A 27,326-nucleotide genomic window follows, 5' to 3' on the forward strand; every position below is an offset into this window, starting at 1 on the left:
GCTAAATAAGAAGGCAGTACAGATTATGAAGAACAGCAAAGTAAGAGAATATAAAAGTTCAGCCATGTTCACGACACTCATGATCATTCTCATGTTCTTTACAAATCTCTCATTAAACATTTTCTTTGTTTCTCTTTTTGAGGTCAGACAAAACAATACAGTTATTCTCAGTAGGCCAAAAACTTGCTTTTCAGATGTCCTACATTACAAAAAAATCTGTTAAAATGATTGATTGGTTCAGTACAGCAGCATACCGCTGCACATATGTGTAATTTGATACAGGGTGAGCTGATCTGTGGGCAAAGAGGGGTGATGGCTGAGGTATCTTCTCAATAGTAGGTGCTCTCTACCTGTCACCCGAAAGCCTTTGTTCACGGCAGGATGGAGGACATGTGAAAGGATGCCCCCAGGCTAGCCTGGCTCAAAGACCTCAGCAGGGACCCTTACCTGCTTCAAGGGCAACTCTCCTCTTCGTTCAAAGCCCTGGACAAATTTGAGATAAGCTTATGTCTCAGTATTCTCCATCTTCATTAGGACTTCAGAGCTCTGCCTCCTAGTCAGAGTTCCAAAGTGGGGCAAGGTTGAGAAAAACATGGTATGACCACTGTTATCTTATTCAGTCCTCAAAGTACTAATTATTGAAATGCAATCAAACACTTTCCATCATTAGTTTGTACTGAAGGCAAACAATTGCCAGGCCTAACAAGCGATCCAAACCTTATTACCTCTGAAGGAAAGGTTTCAAGTGTTACATAGTGTATGTACCAAATTATAAAAATAATACAGAACAACAAATGGAGAAATATGAAACGAAAAGAAAAATTAGATAGGAAAAGGCAAGGAGTCCATTGCTTTAATGACATTTCCTTTCACTAAACAGAACCGGTGATGTCTACAGCACCTCACAGACCAGTTGGTGCATATTTCTTAAAAGCCGTTTCCATGGAAATTATTTTGTACCTAAAATGTAAACACATGCTGCACTGTGTGAGAATCCTGTTTCCTGAATAAAATCAACTAGTAGAGTACATCTTCACTGATGCTTGGAATCAGTCTCGTGTGGCTTTGGTATCAGACAAATATTGTTGCCGTTCTGGATAATCAGGGCGATGGTCGCACCATGGTGAAGTGTCCCCGCCTGTATGCACACCCCATTGTGCTGCTGATGGTTTGTTGTGCCGCTCTGATTACCTGAAACCGCAGAAATAGAACCTAAGAAATAAGCAGTGGAAGTTGTCAAAAATATGTCCCCCACACACATACTATGTGCACTTCCCCAGTGAAACATGCAATTGTGGCCACTTGTATTATTAATTGTGTCGAATTGTGGCTTGTATTCCTGTCTTGTGTTGAGTCCATGTTTGTGACTCTATATCAGCACAATGCATTTTTTCATTGAAAACAGGAATCCTACACTCATGGGTATTTGCTGCTGTGCTAACAAAACCTTTACTGGCAAACTAACTGTCGAATCCCTGCAGTCACATGCATCTTGGACTATATTCTGCATTCTTCTGTTATAGTCTAGGAATGTAGGTTTTGACTGACAACTTATATCTAACAATAGTGTTACTTGATAACCATAGAGAGATACATGATTTTTTTTCTAAAACATTTTTTTCTGTTGGAGGGGGTGGGTGGCGCAGTGGATTTGGCCTGTGCCTGCTCTCTGGTGGGTTTGGGATTCAAGTCCGCTTGGGGCGCCTTGGATGGACTGGAATCCCATGCTGGGTGTTGTCCCTTCCCCCTCCAGCTTTGCGCCCCTGCACTACCAGGTTAGGCTCCCGCTTGCTGCGACCCTGTTTGGGACTGGTGATGCTTCAGTCAATGTGTGTGTGTGAGATTTTGTCTGTTATAACCCTGTGCTTTGTGTTAGTGAGGTTAATAATAGGGCCACGTAAACAGGAAACATAACTAAGAACGACTTCAAGACACTTTAAAAAAGTTCTGTTTCTCAGTTCTCAGGTTACCATTCAGAACACGCAATTGAAACTAGAACTATAACTGAAAAGGAAACGTGGACCTCTTGTTTGCAGATAGGTGCAGTGATTGTTTAGGAATCTATAGGGTTTTTGATCAATACTGAGAACAATCATCATCTTCATCCATCATTCATTTAAGCCCCAGATAGAGCATTTGTAACCAGTCAACTGATACAAATTCTTACTGTGAATGTCATCTATAAGTGAACAGCAAACACAGAACCAGTTGTTTACTGAGACAAATGCAGAAATAAAGGACTTTTGAGCTAGTGATGCAATTACAGCAGTTTTGAAATAATATTTGTTTTTGCTTCAATATTACATTTTTACATATTTATCATTTCTGTGTCGTCAAATATCAGCCAATGGCTCCTGCAGGAGCCATGGAGTTCACTTCTACATCATCTATTGATAAATAATTCCAAAGAATGTAACTGTAGCCACTAGAAAATTCAAGAACAATAATTCAAAAACGTGTTCCTCAAAAACTAAAACTTTGGGTATAAGCAGTTCTGTGTCCCCTGTTTTGGTGAAAGTGAAATTTTTGTTACTCATATGCTTGTTGTGGGGTTGTGTTGAACAGCAACACCTGAGTGACAATACCTTCCCAAAAACTCACTCCACTGACAGCGCTTGCAGGCTCAAGGAAAGAAATTGCAGTTAGTGCTTCTTCTGCTGGACTCTGACATTTCATCTTTATGTGATGAGGAAATGACAGGCAGGTGGTTCTGAGCTGAGCCTCTGGGGCCATGGGCGCTACTGCCTCTTTGATCAAGAGCCCAACAGGAATCAATATCGTGCTGTAGCTCTCCTCTGCACTTACACATTTAAAATACAACCAAGCATAATGTTCAAAAACATGTGAAACAGTTTTCTGTAGGTAGATGGCTTTCGATGACACAGCAGTGAATCCATGCTTCAGATAACTGATTGCATGCAAAAAACAATTAACACAGCACTCTCAGAAACAGACATCCCTTCCTCAGTCGTTCAAGTTCGCCTTTTTAACACGGAACTTGGCTCAGGGTAAAGGATGAATAAATAATAAATACCATTTGATCCCATTAACACAGCAAAACAGCACTATTTTCACCAAACTCAACCCAACCTTTTTAAAAAATGGTCGTTGACTTTAACAATTATAACTGAAGAGTTACTTTGTAAAACATGCATTTGCAGTTACACTGTACTCAATAGCTATACATTGCAGTTCTTCAGACATTAAGACAATGAAAAAGGGTTTCAGTCAAGGTTCAGAAGCACAGGGAAATTTATTAACCTTTTTCCATCCACTCACTAAAGTGATTTGAAATTAAATTATACATGAATAATTTATATGTTGCTTTTTGTAACAGATAGTGTAGCATCTAGGTCACAAGCTGTTCTCTGCATTTTTCAGAAAAAAAAAGTAATTTTGGTCTTCTAAAATGATGGAAGTAAATTAGCATCATATGTAAAGCAGAATAATTTCAGAATTATTACCATTGCTGTACAATATCACATTATGAACCAATACCCAACCAGTTTCGAGTTGTAATAATTCAATGAAAATCTTTATTTTTCACAGCCTTATTTAGTGTTTCTGGAGTTTTCAAATTATTATCTTTATAGAACACTTACAGAAATACATTTTTTTTTTTAAATTTTGTTGGATATAGTATGTGTGTAGGTACACATACAGAGCTAGGAAAATGGTTTTGCCCCTTATCAGTTTCTCTGTTTGTGAAACTTTTTGACGTTAATATGGTCAGATCTTTTTGTCAGTTCTCGTAGTACATGAATGCAGCCTGTGAGAGAAAAAGTAACAGCATTATTTTTCTGTAATTTCCTTAGTGTAGAAGATAATGAATTCTGCAGTCTTTGGTGCAAAAAATGTAATTAAGTCTTCACTGTCGTTAGCTGGTTGAGACACCTTTAGCTGCAATGACAGCAACGAATACTCCCTGTAACTGTTAACCAGGGTTTTACATCACTACAAAGAAATTATGGTCCACTCGTCCATGTTAGATTGCTACAGCTCAGCAACATTTGCAGGATTTTGGGTATGACACCTCTTTTCAGATGGAGGTCTAGACTTTGACTTGAGTATTTTATTTCAGTACATGATCCAGTCACACGTCAGGTTCAACAGACAAATGGCCTGATACTATCCTTAAGAATTTTTTTATTAGTCATTGTTCTTTCAATGATTATAAGCTGGCAGTAAAACTTTCCCAGACCTTCACACTGCCACTACCTTCCTTGACTGTATTATTTTGTGTGTGTAACTGGGGCTCTTGTCATCTAAAAAGTTCTATTTTTCACTCATTGGTCCATTGAACATTCTTACAGAACTTGTGAGAACGTTCTATTCAGGTGTTTTTGGCATACTGTAGACAAGCTTTTCATATTCATTTCAGTGAGCAACTGCTTCCACCTTGCCACTTGCCTGGGTATTCCATTTGTGAAAAGGTTCTTCATTGTTTAGTTATGAACACTGACTTACACTGAGGCAAGAGAAGCCTGCCATTCTTAGATGCTGGTGATAGTTTGCTGATGATTTCTTTATGGACTCATTAACGATTTTGTGACTGCTTGTGAAGAGATTAGGCAGGAGAGCCACTCTTGGTATATTCAGCACTGTTGCAAGTTTTCCCCATTTGATATGCACAGGACTCACTATGGTTTGATTAAGTTTGAAAGAAATTTTTATGAACCCTGTCCACATTGATAATCTTCAGCAACTTTTCATCCTCAAGTCTTCAGAATTTTCCTCTGACAATGACATGATGTACCTTTATGGATTTCTGTTTTGTCAACTAGATTTTTGCTGGTAAGTGTTTAAATAATTATATTGAACAGGGTTGGTCAAAATCAGACCTGACTGTATTCAAACAACTGACTCCAATTACTGAATTAATGCGCTTGATTAAAGCTAGCAGACAAATGCTTTTTCATACCCATGATTTCATTATCATACACACTGAGGAAAGACACCAAAACAATACTGGTGTCATTTTTTTTTTCTTCTCTCTGGCTCCATCCAAACATTACTAGAATTGATAAAAAAAAAAAAAAAAAAAACTCTGATGAAATCTAATTTCAAAAAGCTGCAAAACTGAAAGGGTGAAAATAGTTTTTCACAGCACTTAAAAAAGTCACCAAGAGATAAGAGGAATTTTCTAGCAAAAAGAATGCTATTTTTCTTTTGCAGACTATGCACTTTTCATTATTCTATTGAAAAAGTTCTGGCAACAGGGATCATCCATCTAGCAGTTAATGTCGGAATGTGACTGACTAGTTATGTCAAGGGAAGTGATATGGTAGGTCAGCTCCATTCAAAATTCCTTTTTGAAAGTCATTGTCAGTTTGGATGGTGCTGCCAGTAATCCAGTTTTCAGATTTTTCAACCTCTAAAATTAAGTTCAGTCTAAAGTACTGATGAATACTGATGATCTGCAGTCCTTAATGGTGATGATGAACTTTGACTGCTCATTTTTAGAATTCCAAGTACATTACTGCCCCTGAGACATAACCTTCCATTCTGGAGGACTTCCTCCAGCAGGATCATAATGATTGACTAACATGTAAGGAACTACTGTACAGCTGATCTGGACTGAAGTATGCTGAAATTACATTTGGGTCTCAAATTGACATAAGGTTTGTGCATCTCCACATCCCTCTGTCCGTTTAAAACTTTCTGTTGCATTTCAGACAGATCTGTTCTTTCCTCTTCTTTGCTGCACCTGCAGTTTATCTTGGTGGTTCATGTGGAGTCCTGCTCCCTTTGCCATCTCAGATTTATCGTACAGTTCCTGTTAATCCAAATGCAGTAAACGTTAACGTAATCCCCAGAAGCTGCACTCCAGCACAGCTTCAATCAGTGTTGGTCATCATCACCTCGACACATGCAACAGACCGAAACAGGGGAAATGTTAGTTTTTGCAACATTACTAAGTCCTGAATGGCTTGCGGACAAAATGACAGTGAACGCAATTAATTCTGTTGTGATCAGTAACGTCATGCAATTATCCAAATGTGTGTGGATCATTATTATTACAATAACTGATCTTATGATAATAATAAGACATTAAGATAATGTAATAAAGTGATTAAATTTACATTTATAGCACATATTCATTTGCTAGACACTTTCTCCCAAACAATTTACAATATAAGGGAAATAATGAGCTCTTTCAGCAACTCAAAGAGTATGAGACACAGGCACATAACAAACAAAAGTGTTATGTATACCAACTCTTTTGGTACTTATTCTTAATGAAACTGCTTATAAATAGTATTAAATAAATGACAGTCTTTATCTTTCAAGTAATGTGGTACTGTTGTGTTGACCTAGCACTTGATGTAGACAGAAAACTGAAATCCTTGGAGGGAACCATGTTGGAAAGACATGGTAAAGTGTTTGAATGGTGATTACAGTGGTGCTCCACCCCCCCCCCCCCCCCCACCCCCCCCCCCCCCCCCCCCCCCCGATCCATGGTTTCACTTTCCGTGGTTTCAGTTACCTGCAGTCAACCATGGTCCGAAAATATAAAATGGAAAATCCAGAAACAAACAATTCATAAGTTTTAAATTACACGCCGTTCTGAGTAGCGTGATGAAATCTCGCACCGCCCCACCCATAACGTGAATCATCCCTTTGTCCAGCGTTTGCTGTAAACGCTATCCGCCCGTAAGTCACTTTAGCTGTCTCAGTTATCAGATTGACTATAGTGGTATCGCAGTGCTCGTGTTCAACACCTTTTATTAATAAAAAACTTTATTTTAAAAAATCAATACTTATGAGGACCTGGGCAATTAGTTATTGTTGTTAATCTCTTATTGTGCCTAATTTAAAAATTAAACTTTATCATAAGTATGTATGTATGTATGTATGGGAAAAAACATAGTATATATTGGGTTCGGTATTATCAACCAGTAGGGGGTGTGGTGGCGCAGTGGGTTGGACCACAGTTCTGCTCTCCGGTGAGTCTGGGGTTCAAGTCCTGCTTGGGGTGCCTTGTGATGGACTGGCGTCCCGTCCTGGGTGTGTCCCCTCCCCCTCCGGCCTTACGCCCTGTGTTGCCGGGTAGGCTCCGGTTCCCCGTGACCCTGTATGGGACAAGCGGTTCTGAAAATGTGTGTGTGTGTGTGTGTGTGTGTGTGTGTGTGTGTGTGTGTGTGTGTGTGTGTGTGTGTGTGTGTATTATCAACCATTTCAGGTATCCGCTGGGGGTCTTGGAACATATCCCCCGTAGATAATTGGGAGACTACTATAATTGGTAAATCCAAATGTTGAATTAAAGATCTGTACGAGCAAGTAATAGCACCAATGAGGAACTATAAGTAGAACCATATTTCATTGGTGGCCCCTATGCAGATGTTGATGAAATCAGCAGTCCAGTTGTCCAGTCGGAAGGAGAGCTCTCAGAAGTTAGGTCAAGTTTAGGTGTGGAGATGAAAAACAAATGTAATGATTTTATTTGTTTTCTTCTTTCCAAATTCCAAATTTGTTTTACGTTCATCAGTCTATTTTTCCTGTTGGTCCAATCAGCTCTCTCAAGACTTTGGAATTAGCATTGCTGTCAAAAGTTGGATTTTCTACAGCCTTCAGAGCCCCACCATCTGTGTGAGGTCTGTGGGGAGATGCTGAGACCTCGAGAAGATAGAGCACATTTCTGCCATGCAGCACACTGCATTCAAACAACTCTCTATTGTTGCTACCACAGTTTCTGATAAGAGTACTTTCGACACACACAGTGTTCTGAAGCCACTTCTCTCAAGCAGGGTCATGGAGCACCAGAGCCTAACCTGGCAACACAGGGCACAAGGCTGGAGGGTGAGGGGACACACCCAGGATAGGACACCAGTCCATCACAAGGCACCCCAAGCAGGACTTGAACCCCAAACCCACCAGCAATCAGGACCCAGCCAAACCTCACCAACGCAACCCACTGCACCATCGCACCCCCCATCCTTTAGAGAGATTGTTCTAAAGTTGTTGTAAGTGAAATAACAATATCTCTTCCACAGATCTTTAAATTGTGATTGCTTAACAAGTTTATTTTACTGTTAAGTGGAGAAAAACATGCCTTTATCTTTTTACTTTGAAAAATAATCAGGGAATGGAAATTGTGTTTTGTAGAGCTCTTCTCCCAAGAGAAATATAAACGGATAAACTTTATGCTCACATTGTGAAAGGACAAAAAATTATTACCATTCTACTTCAAACAGTGTGGTCTGTCAGGAGGAATTGAATATGTGTATGAAGCTATTGGCTGTGCACAGACTAAAATGATGTTTCAAGCTGTAAATGCCAATAGGAGGTAGGTACATAAATCAGAAAATCAATTGTGATGTCAATGAGCTACCTGAGTTTGGCAATTGATTGTCATCTCATGACTTCGTAGTCACTGGACCAAAAAGCTGTCTTGGCAATATCAGAGCACCTATGCATTATGCTATAATTTGGTTTATCGCGCCAATTTCCTTTCTGACTTTGTATTACAGTATGTTTACTTGACATGATGGAGATACTGATTCATGAGCTAAAGAGACAGAGTCTCTGCATTTCTTAAAGAGGAAAAACAAAGAGTTACCTTAATCAAGAGATTATGCTGCATTAAACAAAAAATATTCAGACTGTTGACAAATTCCCTTATTTCACTAATGGCACATTGCACTTTTATTCTCTGTGATATTTTCAAAAGACTGGAACCCAAAATTAATTTAAGGTCACATTGAATTATATTTTAGAAAATATTCTTAACAATAAGAGTGACTAATGTATGCATAAGTACTCAATGTGCATGCATGATATTTCGTTAAAAAATGTTTTGCAGCAATACAGCTTTAAATCTGCTGGGGTAAACATATCCCTGCTTGGCAGACTGTTCAGAATGATTTTGGCCCATACTTGCTCCAGATGTTTCAGGATGGTTGATGACACTTGAGAACCGCAGCTTTCAAATGCTGACATTGATTCTTGATGGTAGTGAAATCAAAACTTTGACTGAGCCACTGCAGGACGTTCACGTTTTTCTTCCTGAGCCATTCCATAGTTGCTTTGACTTTGTGCTTCGAAAGTAAGCTTTCTCTCAGGCATCAAGCATTTTTAGCAGGCTGAAGAGACTTACCTTGCAATATTTTGCCGTATTTTGGCCTATACCTATTTCCTTCAGTTTTAACTAAGTGCCTATTCCATACAGATAACAAGAAACCACACAGCAAGGTGCCACCGCCACCATGCTTCACTATAGGGATGATATTTCCTGAGATATGGTAATATTAGGTTTGTGTATGAGATGGTGTCACAAAAAGCCATCATTTAAAAAGAACCAGTTTGAAGTATTTATGCTGCAAACCTAACACTGCCCACGTGTTAAGAAACTGGCATTTGGTATACTGTGCTTAGAAGACTATGTTCCTGCTTATTATTTATTAACTTGTTACATTATTTTTTAATCATTTTAACAATTACATTTTCATTATTTAATAACTTATTTAATTTTGTCTTTGTCCAACACAGCAATGTGAGAAATGAAAGGTTAAAGGAAAGTGATAAGAGCTTGGAAAAATAATTGCCTGTTTTAACCTTTAAAAAACATATTTTTGGAATAGTATCTATGATCCTTTGGGTATTTCTGGCTGTGCAGTTTCCTTATTTATGTAATAAGTTAGCATTATCTACAGTATGTTGCTGTTGTCTCATTAGTTCATAAGGGTTATTACACCGGCCATATACCCCTTTTCTTTACCTAGAGGAAGTCAAGTAATCAAAACCAGACAAAATAGCTATAATGATTACACTGCCATTATCACCAGTAATAACCTGTCATTATTCTTGTATTTGATTTCTTTTGTATATATTAATGCCTACTAGTTACAGTGGAATGATTTAGAGCCCTACAAACCTTTCACGTCACTTGTTAACCATTAATGATGTACAGGGCCCATATTCCACATCTTGTGGACTGCGAAACTACATCTGGCACTTTCTAGCATTATTGCTGGAGAGCAACAGACATTACAGTCAAGTCAAAAAGTTAAAGTTAACTTTATTGTTGTTCTGCCTATAGGTGAGTGGTACATGTCCTGTATAGACAGGTGGGGGCACGGATACAGGAGAACGTAAACATATAGTGCACTTTGTAAAAAAGATAAATACAACAGACAAGTGCAGAAAAAAACACAAGACAGTGCAGCACACAGGCCAGAGTCTGGCAACAACATACACAATATGTAATGTACACAGACAGTGTACACAGTGCTATAAGATTTATGTAAAAATATAAATATAAATATAAAAAAACTATACATACACACATACACACACACACACACACACACACGTTGCCTGAAACCGCTTGTCCCAAGCGGGGTCGCAGTGAGCCGGAGCCTAACCCAGCAACACAGGATGCAAGGCTGGAGGGGGAGGGGACACACCCAGGACGAGATGCCAGTCCATCACAAGGCACCCCAGGTAGGACTCTCAGACCCATTAGAGAGTAGGCCCTAGCCAAGCCCGCTGCGCCACCGTGCCCCCGTACCAAAAAGACTATACGGGACATGTCATTTAACTGTAAACTAGAACAATTAGACACTTCATACTAGAGACAATAGACAGCTAGCTAGCTTGCTACAGGAGAAATAATAAGTTAATAACTGTTTTGAGTATGTTATTTGCTAAAAGTGACTTGTTCCTTGTACAATGTGACAGACTTGTTTTACATGTGTTGGAAAAATAAAAACAATCATCAACTGTGTCAGGAGATGGGTGTGCGGATGGTCCATGGATTCATGCTGTTGAGGATTCTCACAGCCTGAGGGAAGAAGCTGTTGCACAATCTGGAGGAGGAGGTACGGATACTTTGGTATCTCCTTCCAGGTGGCAGAATGACGAAGAGGTTGTGGGAGGGGTTGGTGGGGTCAGATCTAATGTTGATGGCTTTGCGGGAGTACCGTATGTGGTACATGTCCTTCATGTATTGGGTGGTGATGTCACTGATGATCCTTCCTGCAATGTTCACTATCTGCTGTAGGAATATGCAATTGAGACCTTGCAGTTCCCACACCAAGTAGTGATGCACTTGGTCAAAACGCTCTGTATGGCTCCTCCGTAGAAGGTAGTAAGAATGGATAGGGAGAGGCTTGCCTTCTTCAGTCGCCGCAGGAAGTGGAGGCACTGCTGGGCTCTTTTGGTGAATGCTGACATGTGTGAGGACCAGGTTTGATCCTCAACAATATGCACTCCCAGGAACTTCGAGCTACTTACTCTCTCCACAGTGGTGCTGTTGATGGTAAGTGGAGGGTGGGTAGTGTGAGCCATTCTAAAGTTGACAATGATCTCCTTTAACCTAGGTTTAGAGAAAGGTTCTGTTTTAAAAGGAATAATAATTATAACAATAACTATCGGGTTAACATTTATATCAGCGCAGCATAAAAATCTTAACTGAATTTTTAAGAAGAATTCTGTTTCAATCAAACCCAGGTGCTATTCACACTCTAACAGATTGTAAACCGCAGACGTGGACATTGACAGGTGCCGGTGCGTCTCTCCCCGACAAACTGAACGCGTTTTATGGCCGTTTTGAGCTGGCAAACGAGGACCCCCCTGGTACGAGCTCCCACTGCGCGGCATGACTCCAGTCTCACCGTCTCTGTGACATAAGTGAGAAAAAATTTTAGCTGAGTCAACATCCGCAAAGCTGCTGGTCTGGATGGAATTTCAGGGCGAGTTTTAAAAACATGCAGTGAACAACTGTCTGCTGTCTTCATGGACATATTTAACACCTCCTTAGAAAGCTCAACTGTACCCACCTGTTTCAAAAACACCACCATTATCCCCATTCCTAAGAAAAACAAAGTGAGCTGCCTTACTGACTATCGCCCAGTGGCACTGACCCCCATTGCAATGAAATGCTTTGAGAGGCTGGTGGTGGGACACATTAAGGACACCATCCCAGACACTTTGAACCCATTGCAGTTTGCCTACTGCCACAACAGACCCACTGAAGACACAATATCACACACCCTTCACACCACTCTGGTGCACCTGGACAATAAAAACTGCTACGCAAGGCTATTATTTGAGGACTATAGCTTGGCATTCAACACTGTCATCCCGACCAAGCTGATCCACAAACTACTAGGTCTGAGGCTGAGCGCCACATTGTGCAACTGGATCCTGGATTTCCTCACCAACAGACCCCAGCATGTGCGGATTGGCAGTAATACCTCTTCCCCACTGACCCTCAACACTGGCACTCCACAGGGAAGCGTCCTGAGCCTGGTGCCGTATTCATTGTTCACACATGACTGTGTGGCCAGTCACAGCTCCAACACCATTATAAAGTTTGCTGACGATACCATCATTGTGGGTCTGATCACCAACAACGATGAGATGGCCTACAGAGAGGAGGTGAGGCTCCTGTCTCTCAATGTCAGCAAAACTAAGGAGTTGGTGATTGACTTTAGAAAACAGGATACGGTTCAAGCACCCATCTATGTAGAAGGGGACATTGTGGAGAGGGTTAACAGCTTCAAATTCCTAGGGGTCACCCTCACTGCCAGACTCACATGGACTGAGCACACAGCATCAACCATCAAAAGGCCTATCGACATCTCCACTTCCTCAGGCATCTGAAGAAAGCCAGGATGTCCACTACAGTCCTCACCACTTTCTACAGGTGTGCTATGGAGTCTGTCCTCACAGGGTGTATTACATCTTGGTGTGGTAGCTGCTCCATACAGGACAAAAAAGCCCTACAGAGGGTGGTCAAAACAACTCGGGAAATCATCGGCACACAGCTACCAACAGTACAGGACACCTACACCATACGCTGCCATAGGAAGACGATGCACATCATGAAGGATCAAAGTTACCCCCCACGGGCACTTTTCTCTTTTCTGCTGTCTGGAAAGCAGCTCAGGTCTATTCGAACCCACACTGCTAGGTACAGGAACAGTCTTTACCCCACTGCTGTAAGAGTATACAACACTCACCAAAGTGCCACCTTTTGTAACTAGAGCTGGACTGCTCCTTCTAAACATATTGATAGATTACATTGTCACTTTAAGCATTCTGATTTCTCTGACTGTCTACTGTTATTTGCTGTTATTACTGTTACAGTTATTTATTGTTATTAGCATTACTCATTGTTTTGTTTGTGCAGTATTTCTATTGTTTTTGTTCATAGTCTGTGGTGAAGTGCACACACACACACACACACACGCGCACACACACACACACACACACGCGCGCGCACACACACACACACACACACATTTTCTGAACCGCTTGTCCCATACCGGGTCGCGGGGAGCCGGAGCCTACCTGGCAACACAGGGCGTAAGGCTGGAGAGGGAGGGGACACACCCAAGATGGGATGCCAGTCCGTCACAAGGCACCCCAAGCAGGACTCGAACCCCAGACCCACTGGAGAGCAGGACCCGGTCCAACCCACTGTGCCACCGCACCCCCTTGTGGAGAAGCATTCAAGAAGAATTTCATGATACCTGTACACAGTACTTGTACCTATGACAATAAACTTGGAACTTGAAACTATTCAACACAAAATGAATACAATGAAGCCCCAATGTAAGCCCAGTGTCATGATGACGACATGATCTTGTGTCGGGATCATGGATTATATCTTCATCTTTATATTTAGCTGACGCTGTCTATCCAAAATAAGGCGCAACTCCACTCTCTAAATTTTACCTCTAGCAATCCAGGATATGAACCTTACTCCAGGGTGCTGCAGCTGGGCCATGTCTTTGACCTGAATTAGCAATGTTCATTTGAACAAAGTTCATTTGCATCCCTTACCACTATGATGGTTGAGAATTTGTTGTTAATTCAGTGCGAAGTGTTTAATTTTGTACTTTGCAGATTTTTTTTTTTTTTTTAAATTTTGCAGACTTAATCCTGTATTTAAAGTTTGCACAGTATTTAAAGTTTGTCATTCAGGCCAGTTTATGTTACAAAAAACTGCAAAGACTTTTCCCCAAAAAAACTGCATTCCACTATCCAGTGTTCATCTGTTTATATTGTTTTCAGTTTCAGCCATTTTCAGTGTTACTACAATTAGCCAGCAAGAGTCAAGATTTCCATATTCACAATGGTATTTCTCTTTTGCCATGCTCAACTACAGCCCTGGAAGACCATTGTCATGCAGCTCGATACATACATTGAATAATAACCAAGAAAATAATATTGCCACAGAACTCCAAGATGTGGAATGAAGCTTCCTTTACTGTGCTGGGGTGCTAATATCCCCTGAATCATTGCTCTTTCAAAACCATGAGATTGTCAGATGTGTCGGCCAGCAGGGTGATGGTCCATCCATCTCAGCAGACACTTCATTTGAGAACACTCCTGGCACCTGCCATCATCGACTCTCAGATGTGCTATAGGATGCACATCAAAACGATAGAAATTAAAACTTCAGTTGCCCATATATTCTTACAGACTGTAAATCCCTTCTACTCTACAGGAGCTGGACACTTTACTGCATGTCAAAGGTTACTTTAACCTCCGAATTTTCATCCTCCTCAGTCTGATATTTGTGCTTCATCTTTAACTGACTAACTGACTTTAACTGACTTATAATGACCATGTATTTAAATTTGTCACTGATTTTGTTGATGGTCTCTATATAGTTATTTGATTGGAAGGTTTTGAAAAAGTTTCAGCCTTCTTTGTGAGAAATTCATAATTTGGTTCTGATGTTGCTTTGGAGTCAGAATTACAGTAGGTCTACTTTAGGATGAAATAAAAAAAACAATGGATCCTGTCTCTTCATGATAGACAGCCAAGCATGTAGACAACAATCACTGTTGATGCACTTTTGTTTTCTTTGAGTTGCAGCCTGCTTTGGAGAAAAGTGTCTGCTAAATGAATAAATGTAAATGTAAATATACAGATATGAATATAACAATCCCACCTAACCTCACTGCCTTTCCACCGCAGGGTAATGGAATGTAAGTGTCAGCTACATTAAAAGCTCTTCTGCTCATTGTGACTGCTGCCTGTTACTGCAGAAATGCTGAGAAGAAATAACCAGAAGAAGAAGAAAAAATGCAGAACATTTGAAAGATACGTATTGAAATCTCTGTGGTGTCCAAAAGGAAGGTTTACCGTTCTTTAGAGGTTTTCCGGAAACACAGCACTGGAACGCTGAGTGCACAAATAAAAGAGTTTATTAAGAACAGCAGCTCATGCCACAATTTTTCTGTGGAACTTTTTTTGCTTCCGCGCAAAAAGCCCGTGTTAGACCCCATAACAAATTCCTGCTTCGATTAAGAATTAACCAATGACAATTAAGCAACCTTTGTCAGTTTACACCCTACAGGCTGGCAGGAACCTTTCTTTTACAAAACTCTAAATGATTTGCTCTTGGTGTAAAACACCACAAACTCCTACATTCCCAGAAGTTTCATGCTGTAGTTAAACAGGAGCTTTTGACTATATGCAGGTTTATCAACACACACACACACACACACACACACACAAAACTTAAGAGCAATGCCACATTGTGTTCTGCTCTTTCTAGAAAGAGACATTGATCTGTTAGCCAGGGGAAGATTGCTTACAGACAAAGCCCCCCTAGGGAAACCTTCCACCCCCACATGGGTTTCTCCACAGCAGGGCCTCAAGCAGTCACTTTCAACAAAACAAAATAAAGAATTTCAAAAAGCTCTTGCTTTGAATGCATTTCAGGCAAAAATTATGCACTTTTTGGCAAAGTACAGAAAAATACATATACTGCTGTCTCACATTTCATATATGCATCAGTTCAGATTACCACATTCAAATTTACATTTATTATTTTGGCACACACTTTTCTCTAACACAACATACAACAAGTGTTTTAAGACACTTCTTGAATGTTCAAAGGGACTCAGCAGCTCTGAGGAACAGATGGCGCTCATTCTACCAAACTGGAGCCAAAACCAAGAACCTACAGACATGTGTGCTTTGTGTCTTGTGAGTAAGACCAAGAAAAGTGGCCAGAGGTGGAGGAGCACAGTGCTCTTTCTGGGGTGTACTTAATGTTCAGCTCTTACAGGCATCTGCACGATCCTTTGACTTTCTTGTAGGCTCAAACCAGAGACTTGATACAGGCAGTTACAGAAAGCCAAAGGAGAGAAATGAGGAGGGGAGATACATGAGCTACATTTTCTGTGTGAAGAAAGACTGCTAACAGACAGTTTGCTGATTGCACCAGATCTGCCAGGATGGTTCCTGGGAGCGGCACCCATATTGCACAGCTGCTAAATTGTCAAATAAACTCTTATTTATGCAAATGAAACCCCTTTTGGGGCTCCATTCACTTTAATGTGTATAGGCTGTCAATCATCAATAGGGTATTGAAGTGCTTTAAAAGAGTGCAGCTAATACCTGGCCTGACCAAGCAAGATCAGTCACTGGAAGAAAAGGCCTTTCATGGAATGTACTGTGACAACATGGAACTGTATATATTGAAATTATGCAAAAATTACAAGAAAAAATGTCATTTGGAAGATAATGCCCATTTCAAGATCAGATTCAAGTGCAAGTTCTTGCAGTTCTGTTAACTGAAAAACTACACAAGTGCAAGGGTGACCGGGAAATCAGTTCCATTACTCTAAACAGATTTTTTTTTTTGAAGTACAATCTTTTCCTCTCCCTGAGTTATTTGTTGTCTTTACTTTTCTCCAGACTATGGGAACATGTGCAATGAATGAATGTGCTGAAATAAAACTGAGGCACACAAACCGCTTTTTGCAGTGCTTTTGCAGAAAAACTGAGTTTTGGGCACCCTTTAGGACTGCAGCATTAGACAAGAACATGGTGCATCAGTTAACATACTGTAACCATTGGGTCAGAGATATTGAAAGCAGAAATATTGACAAATTTTAGTTAGTTTCAAAAAAAAAAAAAAAAAACAGGAAAAAGCATATATAAACATTGATGAGTATCCGATGAAAGTCTCCTCAATTTGATCAATATGAAATATATTGGTCATGCCTATCACTGCTGTCAGAAAGAGTACGTTATATATCTGTCCTCCTGTCATATTGATTCACAATCTGTTCACAGCATTTCACTCTCACCACCTACTGTAGCATCTTTTGCTCTTGTGCTGGTAGAGAGAGGCAAACTGTTCCATCTGATGTTGTGACAACACAGTTGAGATTGTTTATTAGGTGTCAGGAGCAATTAGCACAGCACCGGATTGATCCCCAGACTGCAGATGTCCAGACTTCAGTTTTTGTTTTCTCCAGCTCATTTTTTTTTTCTAATACTTTTAGCTCTGCTCAATTTGGCTTAGCAGTTCACTCATTCTATATGAACAGATTCTGGCATTCCATAAAAAGTATTTCTCATATTCATAATGCGTTGTTATTGAGCAGAAATATAACTGTTTAATCAAAAAGTTGAAAATATACCTTACTTGCTTGGCATGTGTCTATTAAGACTCTAGGTGTTCAAGAGAAACAATAAAACTCACTACCGTAACTGGAGTTCAGGGAGTACTGCTCTTTTGCCTTCTCCATTTAACATGGCATCACAGCAGTCTACAAATATTGCTGGAATTTCCATGTACACCACTGTAGTCCTTCTAATAGGTAACACATTTGGTAGGTGAGGGGTTAATGGCAGGCAGCTGTCTTTGGGGTGCATTAGAAAAGGAGTGTAAGGTACTTACTGCAGAAGCTGTGGAAACACCATTTTTATTGCTTTATTGACGACAGGATGGATGTGGTCAAGGAGTAATTGCTAGGAATACATCTACAGGGACCCTTTGGCGGCGGCATGCTCCACACCCCCCGAGAACCGAATGATGACTCCGGTCTCAATGGGAGGCCCGTGAGATCTGTCTTTGAACCGGCTCCCATTTCAATTACTTCAGCCTCTCAGCATTGTGTTCTTTGTACCACAAATACTGGGAAAATAACTTTCTGTAGGACGACAAGTTCAAAGGTAGCATTGGCCTGGTGAATGTTTAAAGTCATTGCTGCTTATCATGCATACAGGAGTTGGATATTGTCCCTGTAAAGTTTGTTTTCTTTCACCCTCATAGCCAAATATGATGGGAAAAAATAATGAAACAGGTACAACAAAAAGTCAGAAAAAAAATCACCGCTGTACAAAAAAATATGAGCAATTTTTAATGTAAGTGTATAGATGATGGCAGACTATTAGCTGCACAGGTATTTAAAAAATGTAGCACCCTGACCCATGAGGGTAACTAACCAATACTCAGGTTTGTCATCTGACATCTTCAATGGACCTCTTCAGTTATGAATGTTTAATATACAATGCAAATTGCTCTGTTTCAAACAACCAGACCTTCATAAAGGGCAGCAAGATTTTCTCTGAATGTCTATTAAAATTTGAATGTGAATGCATGTTTTCTGAGAGTGGCAGCATGCCTTTTGCCATTCCAGTTTTCATTTCCTCTCCATTAAATAGAGTCATGTATTGTTTGTATGACTATTTGAATGCAGACCAGTAAGATTGTGCTTGAGTTGTGTGCATTTTTTCCATTACAGCAAAACCCTGTATTGAATTGTCTCTTATGGACTTAATTCGTAGTGATCTTTCCCTTATGCATACATGCACACATTGCTTTTTCTGTCCTTGAGAAAATTTTAGACTAACTCCCACATTAACACAATAAGTGATTATGAGCACTTAAAGTATATAAAACAAAAAACACATACCCACATGAAAACTCCCTACTTATGTGCTTAATACAGAGCCATTGCTATAATGTATAAGACACCTGTGAATGAAGGTGCATCAGATGGTCCTATGTGCTGGAGAAGGGCAAGTGCCAGCCTCTCCTTCCATTCCTTAAAACTCTCCGTGTCGCCTATGACAGACGGGGGTCACATGCTGTTTGCCTTCTTTCATTTCTACCTGCCACTTAGGAGCACATCTTTGGTACAAGCTGTCTCTATCCAATTTCACACACATCGACCCTTTTGCAATTGCACAGCTCTGTCAAATAAAATAAAATAAATATATAAATCCCAAAGCGTTTTGGGAACATCCTGACGGAGTCACTGGCAAATGGAACACAGCACTGGGCAGCAGCTGGTTTTTTGTGTTAGGTGGAGGGGAGCAGATACAGTTTCGAAAGTAGAGGGAATATATGATTACAGTGGAACTGGTGCCACCAGATTCAGACCTCTGTGGGTTGAAACCCATCATTTTCTCATATGGAGCAGGGAGGAGGGGCTACAAACAGCCAGCTTTGTTTTCTTTGACCTACATCATGTGTGACGTGTGTATACACTACACTTTGGAATGTAGAAAGCAGAATGGAAGCTATTTTATTTATGCTATTTCCAATTAATAAAAACCAATGCTGGAAATGCTATTGTGGAGAAAATTTATACATGATGTCAGGTAGGCTGCACAACATTGCTTATGGAGATGTATAGCATATTATAAATCCATTGACAGTATATGCAATAGACTGGTATCCTGTCCAAGGTGTAGCCTGCTTAGCTCTGCACCTAGTGTTTACAGGACAGACTCTGGACCACAGCCATCGTGCTTTGGACAACCGGTTAATTACAGTGATCTGTTTGAAGTTATAATTGTAGTGTTCTAGAGCCAGTCCCAAAAAAAAAATGGTTTGGCTGTGTTGGGTGTAACAGGAGTCTAAGGGGGGCACACATGTTGTCGCACACTGCAGTCATCTGGGAGTCACCAATACACCTTGAAAACATGCCTTTGGAATGGAGAGAATGGGAAACCCAGAAATAAATCATGTAAGCAAGCAGGAGAACATGCATGATCCTCTGCCATCCATTGACGGTAAAATACATAACGTATTTCAGTGGACAAAGTTCACTTCAGTACAGCTCAAGCAGATCGCAGAAGTTCAGAAGAGCGAGTAAATGTGGAGATCTGAATTCGCAAGCTCTTGGTCATGAACCCAGCTCCTAATGCATTGCATTAGAAGCAACCCACGGCCCTTACTCAGAAGACTGCCAAGGCAAATTACTAGGCACCATGCATTCACCAGAGGACACAAACATACTAATAGGAAACTCAGACAAATCCACAGCATTTCTTGGGACGGAGGAAGGATCATGGACAGCCGGTGAAAACTGGGACAGCAGACGAATTCATGCCCCCCAGGGAGACCAGACGTCAACACCCTGGTACGAGTCCACAGATGCAGCCAGCATTCACAAAGAAAGTTTGAAAACAGATGACTAAAACACATTTAATGAGTGAGAAAGGGTGTGCATATTTTATGAATAGAAACATGCATGTTCTGGACCATGTACTCTTCTCTGTGCTCTGTCTGTTGTTTGGTGTGCAGTCTGTGGAGCGGCATAACATTTCACCCTGTCAAGTCACCCGTAACTGGTTATGCGGCGCATGGAAATATTGAGGTGCAACAGGCAACAAGGGTATTTATGTGATCTGATCAGGGTTAGCTGAACCGGTCCACACTAATGTGTTTCATACATTGTGGGCATCAACTGGGTGAGTTAGCATGTCACCGAGGAACCACATCAAGATCAGAGTGCACTAATAAGTCCAACACTCATAGCATTTTTGTCTCAGATGTATGTCGCTTTGGAGAAAACAGCCAGCTAAATGAATAAATGTAAATGCAGGCCGGGCTAGGGGTGGGGCGGGGTGTTAACCTCCTGCATAGGGCCTGATATCGCTCTCATGCACCAGGGGCTGCTGTTTGTCATAAAGAATTATGCAAAATGAGCTTTAGACACATTGTATGGGTAGAGTAGAGTGGAGCTGGAGTGAGACAAATTAAAAATAAATATAAAGACAGAACACTTGTAGTAAATGTGCACTGATTATGCCTAGAAGTATCTGACTGCAGTGAAATAAGCTGTAATGCTTATTAAAAAATATATTTAACCTAGCGTTATACAGTTTGTACGCATATTCAACAGACATTGGAAGAGCCGGACATCATCTTGAGCATCAAGCTGTGAGGAAATCAGCCTTTCCACCAAAAACAGGACACATGCATGTGCCCACAGTATTCTTACTTTGACCAAATGTGCCAAATAAAACAACAGTATTGCAATTTACAATTTCTAGTCATGCGGATCTGTTTTTAGACACCCCCTGACCCTTAATAAAACAAGCAGGCTTTCATGAATTCATCTTCAGCTTGTGTTATACGTGTTATATTTTTGTATAAAATATAAAATGACCAATTGCAAACATGAGAACATACTGCAGAATAGGTTGGAAAAAGAGGATTTTTAAAAACTAAAATCTGTTATATGAGAATAATGGTTGTATATTCTGAACTTTTGAGTTACACAGAGTTTAAGAGAAAAAATTTGAAACTCTTTAATGCTAAAGGGGTTATTGTTCAATGACAGAAAGAGCAACAATATGGCCATCAAACACAGACGTGAGTATTGCTCTTTTTGAAATAAACTTTAATTCCCTAAAGATTGCTCAATAGGGATTTGCTTTGCACTTTATTATGCCAAACTAATGTAACAAAGCTTGTTAAACTCCAATAACGTCTTAATGACAGACCAATGAAAAACTCAGTGAGATGTAAAATTTGTTTGTATACAGTGACTCACAAAGTGGCATGTGTACACTGGTGTCTTTCATATTAATAACACCACCAGATGACATCATGAATGGTTCTCGATGTGGATTACAGCTTTTCTTTGCTGTTCTCTCTTGGACAATGGCTGATATGGTTCACTGTCGGATTTGTTAATTTTTTTTTACTCTGCGAAGTGTTCTGGAACACAATTTGGAGTTCATGCCAAAAAAAATAATATTCCAGTGATTTGTTGTGCATCACTCATAAATCCTTTTGTCCAAGCAGAATAGCTGTGCGACTTTAGACGTCATAGCTGTGTGCTTATTTCTGTTTTTTTTCATGGAAGTTTTTTTTTCTTTTTTTCCCTGTTCTGAGCTACCTCTGTGCTATTTTAAATCAATCAAATACAGCACACTTTCAGAAGCTAAGTCAATTCCATCCGACCTGATAAATCCTTGTTTTTCATCATGGACTTCAATACTGGCTTTGCCCTGACAGCTCAAGATTTGATTCACTTCATTCTGACCGACTGTCTACCCTATCATCTTACATAAGTTGTGTAGGTCACCTATAAATTTAGTTCACATTAGTACGCATTTATTACCATTTTATCATAAGTTATCAAAGAAAAGAGAAAATCTGAGACGAGTTAATGGCTACAGAGACAGAAAGAACTGAGAACTGTTAGAGATAAAGTGTGAGTACAGGTGCAGTCCAACAGAATGGATGCAGTGCTATAGGAATAAAATTAGTCCATCTCCCATTAGAGAATAAAAAAAATTAGTTCATCTAAATGTGGCTGATAACATACTCCTGCAGAATCTTGTTTAAAATGGGAGCAGCACATTTGTTACCTGATCAAACACTAGGAATCAATGCTCCCCAAATATCTGGTACCCAGATGCATACGGTGCATGCATGGAAGAAGGGTGATCAGCAGAAAGGGTCAGCACACACGCCGGCAATGAGCGAGTCAGCAACCTGTCACTTCCCCCTATTAGCACGGAGCAGGCTGTGGAAAATGCAGAGGTGTACAGTCTGTACACTATAGTATTTCGCATTCATTTCACGCTCTGTGATTAAACGCTTGTATCCCCAGAAAACCACTGAGTGCAAACAACACCAGAGCTGTCTTAAGGGAATAACAAAGTTATGAAACACCCCCTTTCAAAATAATGATAATAATAGTCTTTGAATATCAGGTTTGTTTTTAATCCAAGACAGTCAGAATTAAGGTTGTTTCTAGCCTTTACCATAGTACTTGTATTCTAACCATTTATCCAAAACAACTGTCATTTTATTAGTCTGCTGAATAAACATGGAGTAAATAGCTAGTGCACAAATAGAAACTGGCAATGCTGACCACAGCAATTCTATTCACAAAAAGAATGGTAGGCATTGTTATGGTGGTTTAAAAAGTCAGAATGATTCCAAGGTTCACAGCAGTGAATAATAAAGACATTTCATATTAGACAGAAAAAAAGTTAATTGTGCTATGCAGATATAAAACTGACACAATTTTGCACAATCTTGCACAGCATGGTTTCAAAAAGGGTTGTGAGTTTGTTTTTAAATGTACTTTACATGCAAATACAGTATGGAATGCTGGTCAAATTGCTCTGGGTTTATTATTAATGAAATTCTTTATTTAATTTTCTCATCTAGTAAAGGGGTCAGGTATATCATTTGGTATGAGCATGTGTGTGTGTGTGTGTGTGTGTGTGTGTGTGAGTTTTAGCACATTGTCTTCAGACTATCAACAAGGTAAAACTGACAAAATTTTTCCCTTGAACATGCAATCAATGGCGATTTTTTTTGCATCTACCAAAAAGAAAGGATGTACATGAGTATAAAATACAGGACCTAGTAATTATGGCACGGTCTTGCTATCACAGCTGCAGACAGTGGGTTTATACTTCTGGTTGTACAGCTTTGCAGGCTCTGCTAATTGCCATTGTTTTGGTGTCCCATGTGACTTTGGTGCCAGTGGCCTTAGCTAATATCTTCTCAGTTCCAAAGTGTATGGTACGACTATCAAATACTGGTATTCGTAGTATATTAAACAAGGACAAGGGGCAAAATAATACCTCAGGCATTCTGTCGACATGCTTCCAATGGGTGTTATGGTTATGTGTTATAATTTGGCAGACAAGCTTTCCAATTTATTTAAGGACACAACGTTGACACGAAGCATGTGCAAGGATTGGAAAATGAATCTGATTTTATTCTATTTTACTCTTTCATTTTTCATTGCTCTTCTGTTCCTTTATACTGTGCTCCAACTTCCCACCTTTTCTGCCCAGGTGTAGACATTTACAAGATATGAACAACCATTAACATACCCATCACTATGTCTAAGTCAAATTATATTTCACCTTTGCTGCTAGATATTGTTTGAAGTTTATTTGATGCAAATTCATACGAGTGCACAATGACGATGGCCCTCCAAGGACTTTAACTTGTAAGATTTCTTTGACATGATCAGTTTCTTAACCATTACTGCAACACATGCAACCTACCATGCCTACTAAAGCATTAACAAAAAGTTGAACTGGAGTTGAATCTTTAATAAAATATAGTTGCAGGATGCATTATGAAAAGCAGTTAACAAAAAAGAAAAAAGAATGATAAACAGTTTCAATAAAACCTCACCTCTGAAGACTATCTCCTAGCCTTGATAACACGACTAGCCTACTGTTAATTGTAAGCTTTTGTACAAAATGCTTTAAAAGTATTTAGAAGCCAAGGCCTTTGTTATGAATTGAGGGACCCTTGGGCAATACAAATGGTTGAATATTCACTCTGTGCAGTATATATCCAGATTTAATGTTTCTCACGTGTACACAATGAATGCACGTTTATCCTACACTGCTTATACAAAATGCTTTGAAATCCCGATATTGTCTGACACTAAGCATTAATACCTCCTGCAAGTCAACAAAACTGTGTAGAATGTACTTTTTAATGTTTTCATTATGTATTTGGGTGTTTACATTGTCCTCATCTATAGTGCACATGAACCTCTTCTGATCATAGGCCAGCACTAAAAAATAAAAACGACGTGAATAAGATTAATAACTTTACAGAAAAAAAGCCTCAGTTGAAATGTGAATATCAGGGATTCGGGTCCCAGTTTCTGTAGGAGGAGTAAATATTGAACTCTATGTAGGATTATCCTGTACGTGCTGTTGAATCTGGAATCCTGCAACACACTTTGAACTGGAGCAGGCCTTAATGTTCTCGACTAAATGCCACCTTTGGCTCTGAACATTGTGTTCTCCTTATGTTTTCCTTCTCTTACGATCTTCCTCTTTTACTGCTGTACACAAAGATATAGGCGCAGGGCCATTATTAAAGTTTAATAAATCATGCCAAGAATGTAGGCTAACTCTACTGCTTTTTAATTATAACACGTGGACATTCAGGACAGGCGCCCAGAGGAGATTATAAAAAGGCAGCTACAACAAGTGATTTCACATTCATGCCTGCCAAATTAAAGCTAAGATCTATATACAATCCAAGCTATAGTCATTATGGAAATACAGTTGTCGGCAACGATCGGGCTTAGGCAAAATTTACATTTTGTTTATTTCCACTGAGGAACAAGGAATCTTTGTTGCCAAAGTAAATGCTTCTTCCCTATTTTCTACTGGTGTACTGGAGGGAAGAAAAGGAAATTCAACCCTGACTGTGTCAGCCACACAAATTCCTACATTCCTAGCTATCATTTATAAACAAACAGCCTAATCAGAGAACCGTGGGCTTTCTGGGAGAGTCTGTCTTCAGTCTAAAGTAGGTGCTGAGCAGGCCTGTTCTTCCAGCATGTGGAGGCGAAGCACCACAATTGTAAATCAGCAGGACACACTAGTCCAGGAAATAAAGTGCATTTCAGTTCAGCCCTGTGGAAAGAAGCTCTGTGTGACAGAGTATGTCGTGTTGGACTCTACTACGCTGCAAAACCCCCTGCCTCCCCATCTCCTTGGATGAATTGTGAGGCACTACCCTTTACGAGTGTATGGCATCTGCACACAGATGCTGTTCTACTCTTCTGGTGCCCCGTGACTGCAGGACATGTGTTTCACAGAGCTGGAGCACTGGATAAGGAGAAAGATGGGCTGGTGCTGTTGGAACACTACAGACATGTATTCTCCTCTTTGCCAGGCATGTGATGTGCAGCAATTGATGAGAAATTCACAACTGAAGTTTAAAAGCCCATTTTCATGTGAAGCTAAAGAAATCATCATGACTGAAGGACTTCTACAAAAATGAACAACCTTTACATTTATTCATTTAGCCTGTGCTTTTCCCCAAAGTGAATTACAACATTCAGCTACCTACAATTATGTTACCATTTATATAGCTGGGTAATTCTAGGACAAGTTCATTGTTCAGGGGTACTGCAGACAGATGTGGGATTCAAACCTACAACTTTTAGGTCTAAAGGCAGCAGTCCTAATTGCTGTGCTACCAGCTGCCCCTGTTCACAAAGATTTTCTATTTAGCACCTCTTTAACTATTTATTTGTGCTGTAAATCACCATTTGAGTCAACGCCTCTCTTTCTGCTGGATTTGTATTTCAGCTCTCAGTTTGGAACCTCTGGGAACTGGCCACAGAGGGAGGACTTGCTAATGAAGCAGCCAGTGAAGCTATCATTTACCCCACTCTCTCCGTTGCATATATTAAGGCCATGATGATCGCAGTATAAATCAAATTTCGGGCCGTGTTTGAGGTGGATAATTGTGGACAGGGGTCTGGTGGGCCATTGTAATATAACTCTGTCAATCACTTTGGTGGCACATCCCAGTCGGTCTCTGGTGTTTGCTCAAATTGAATGAAGGAATTCAGCTGGTGACATTTGGGCCATTGTGAATCTGATTTTCTAAATAAATGTTTCGGCTTGATTTCATTAACTCAGCAGAGTAAAAGCAAATTTGTCTTATGAGAAGCAATTACTGCAGCTAACTGCAGCACTAAAGCAATAAGAAATCTTTTTTCATCTCTCCTGTTTGGGTTTGTTTCATTCTGTGCGTAACTTTTTGTTGTCAAATTTTTTGAAACCATTAAATTGGTTGTACTGTATTTTGTGCACTAAAATATTTTTATTCTTCTTCAGCTGGGCGTGTGGCAACAGTTTTACAGAAGATTTATAATGTGTTTACTTTTTCATCAGTTAAAGCATTGAATTTGTAGTATATACTTACCTACCCAAAAGGGAGTCAATAAATGTAGAAACGACAGTTAAAAGAATAACAATAGAAATATGTTGACATTTCCAAAAACTTCGCCAAAAGATATATCATTTATTTACTGTATTTTATTCAGGGAAAAAAAATGTTTTACATAGCATGCTCACAAAAATATTTTAACTGTTTTATCTGTTCATTGAGGAAATATTATTGAGGCACAAGTTGAGCCATAAACAATGAAAAGACTATTCCTTCCATAAATCAGTAAAAAAAGAGCAAATCCTGAGAAACTGAACTTGCCATTATATTAATGAAACCGTCCTCCTATAAGACAGCAATATCTCATCCTTTTTCTCTAAAGGAGATTTATTTAAATAGTGGCATTAAATTATGAAATAATAAGATTTACAGAGATTACTTACAGGTTGGTCAGTATGGCTACAGTTACATGTAGACCAAATTCATGAATCCATGGGAACGAACAAGTGAAACAGCACCTGGTGTCCTCAGAAAATACACACTTTGCCAATTTTTCATTAATTTAAAAATAGCAATGCTTTTAATGATTAGAGCAGTAGCACATGTCCAACCCAATGGTTGAGAAAACCGATCGTCACTGGAC

The sequence above is a fragment of the Scleropages formosus genome, chromosome 3, assembly GCF_900964775.1.
Source record: "Scleropages formosus chromosome 3, fSclFor1.1, whole genome shotgun sequence".
Classification (NCBI taxonomy): Eukaryota; Metazoa; Chordata; class Actinopteri; order Osteoglossiformes; family Osteoglossidae; genus Scleropages; species Scleropages formosus.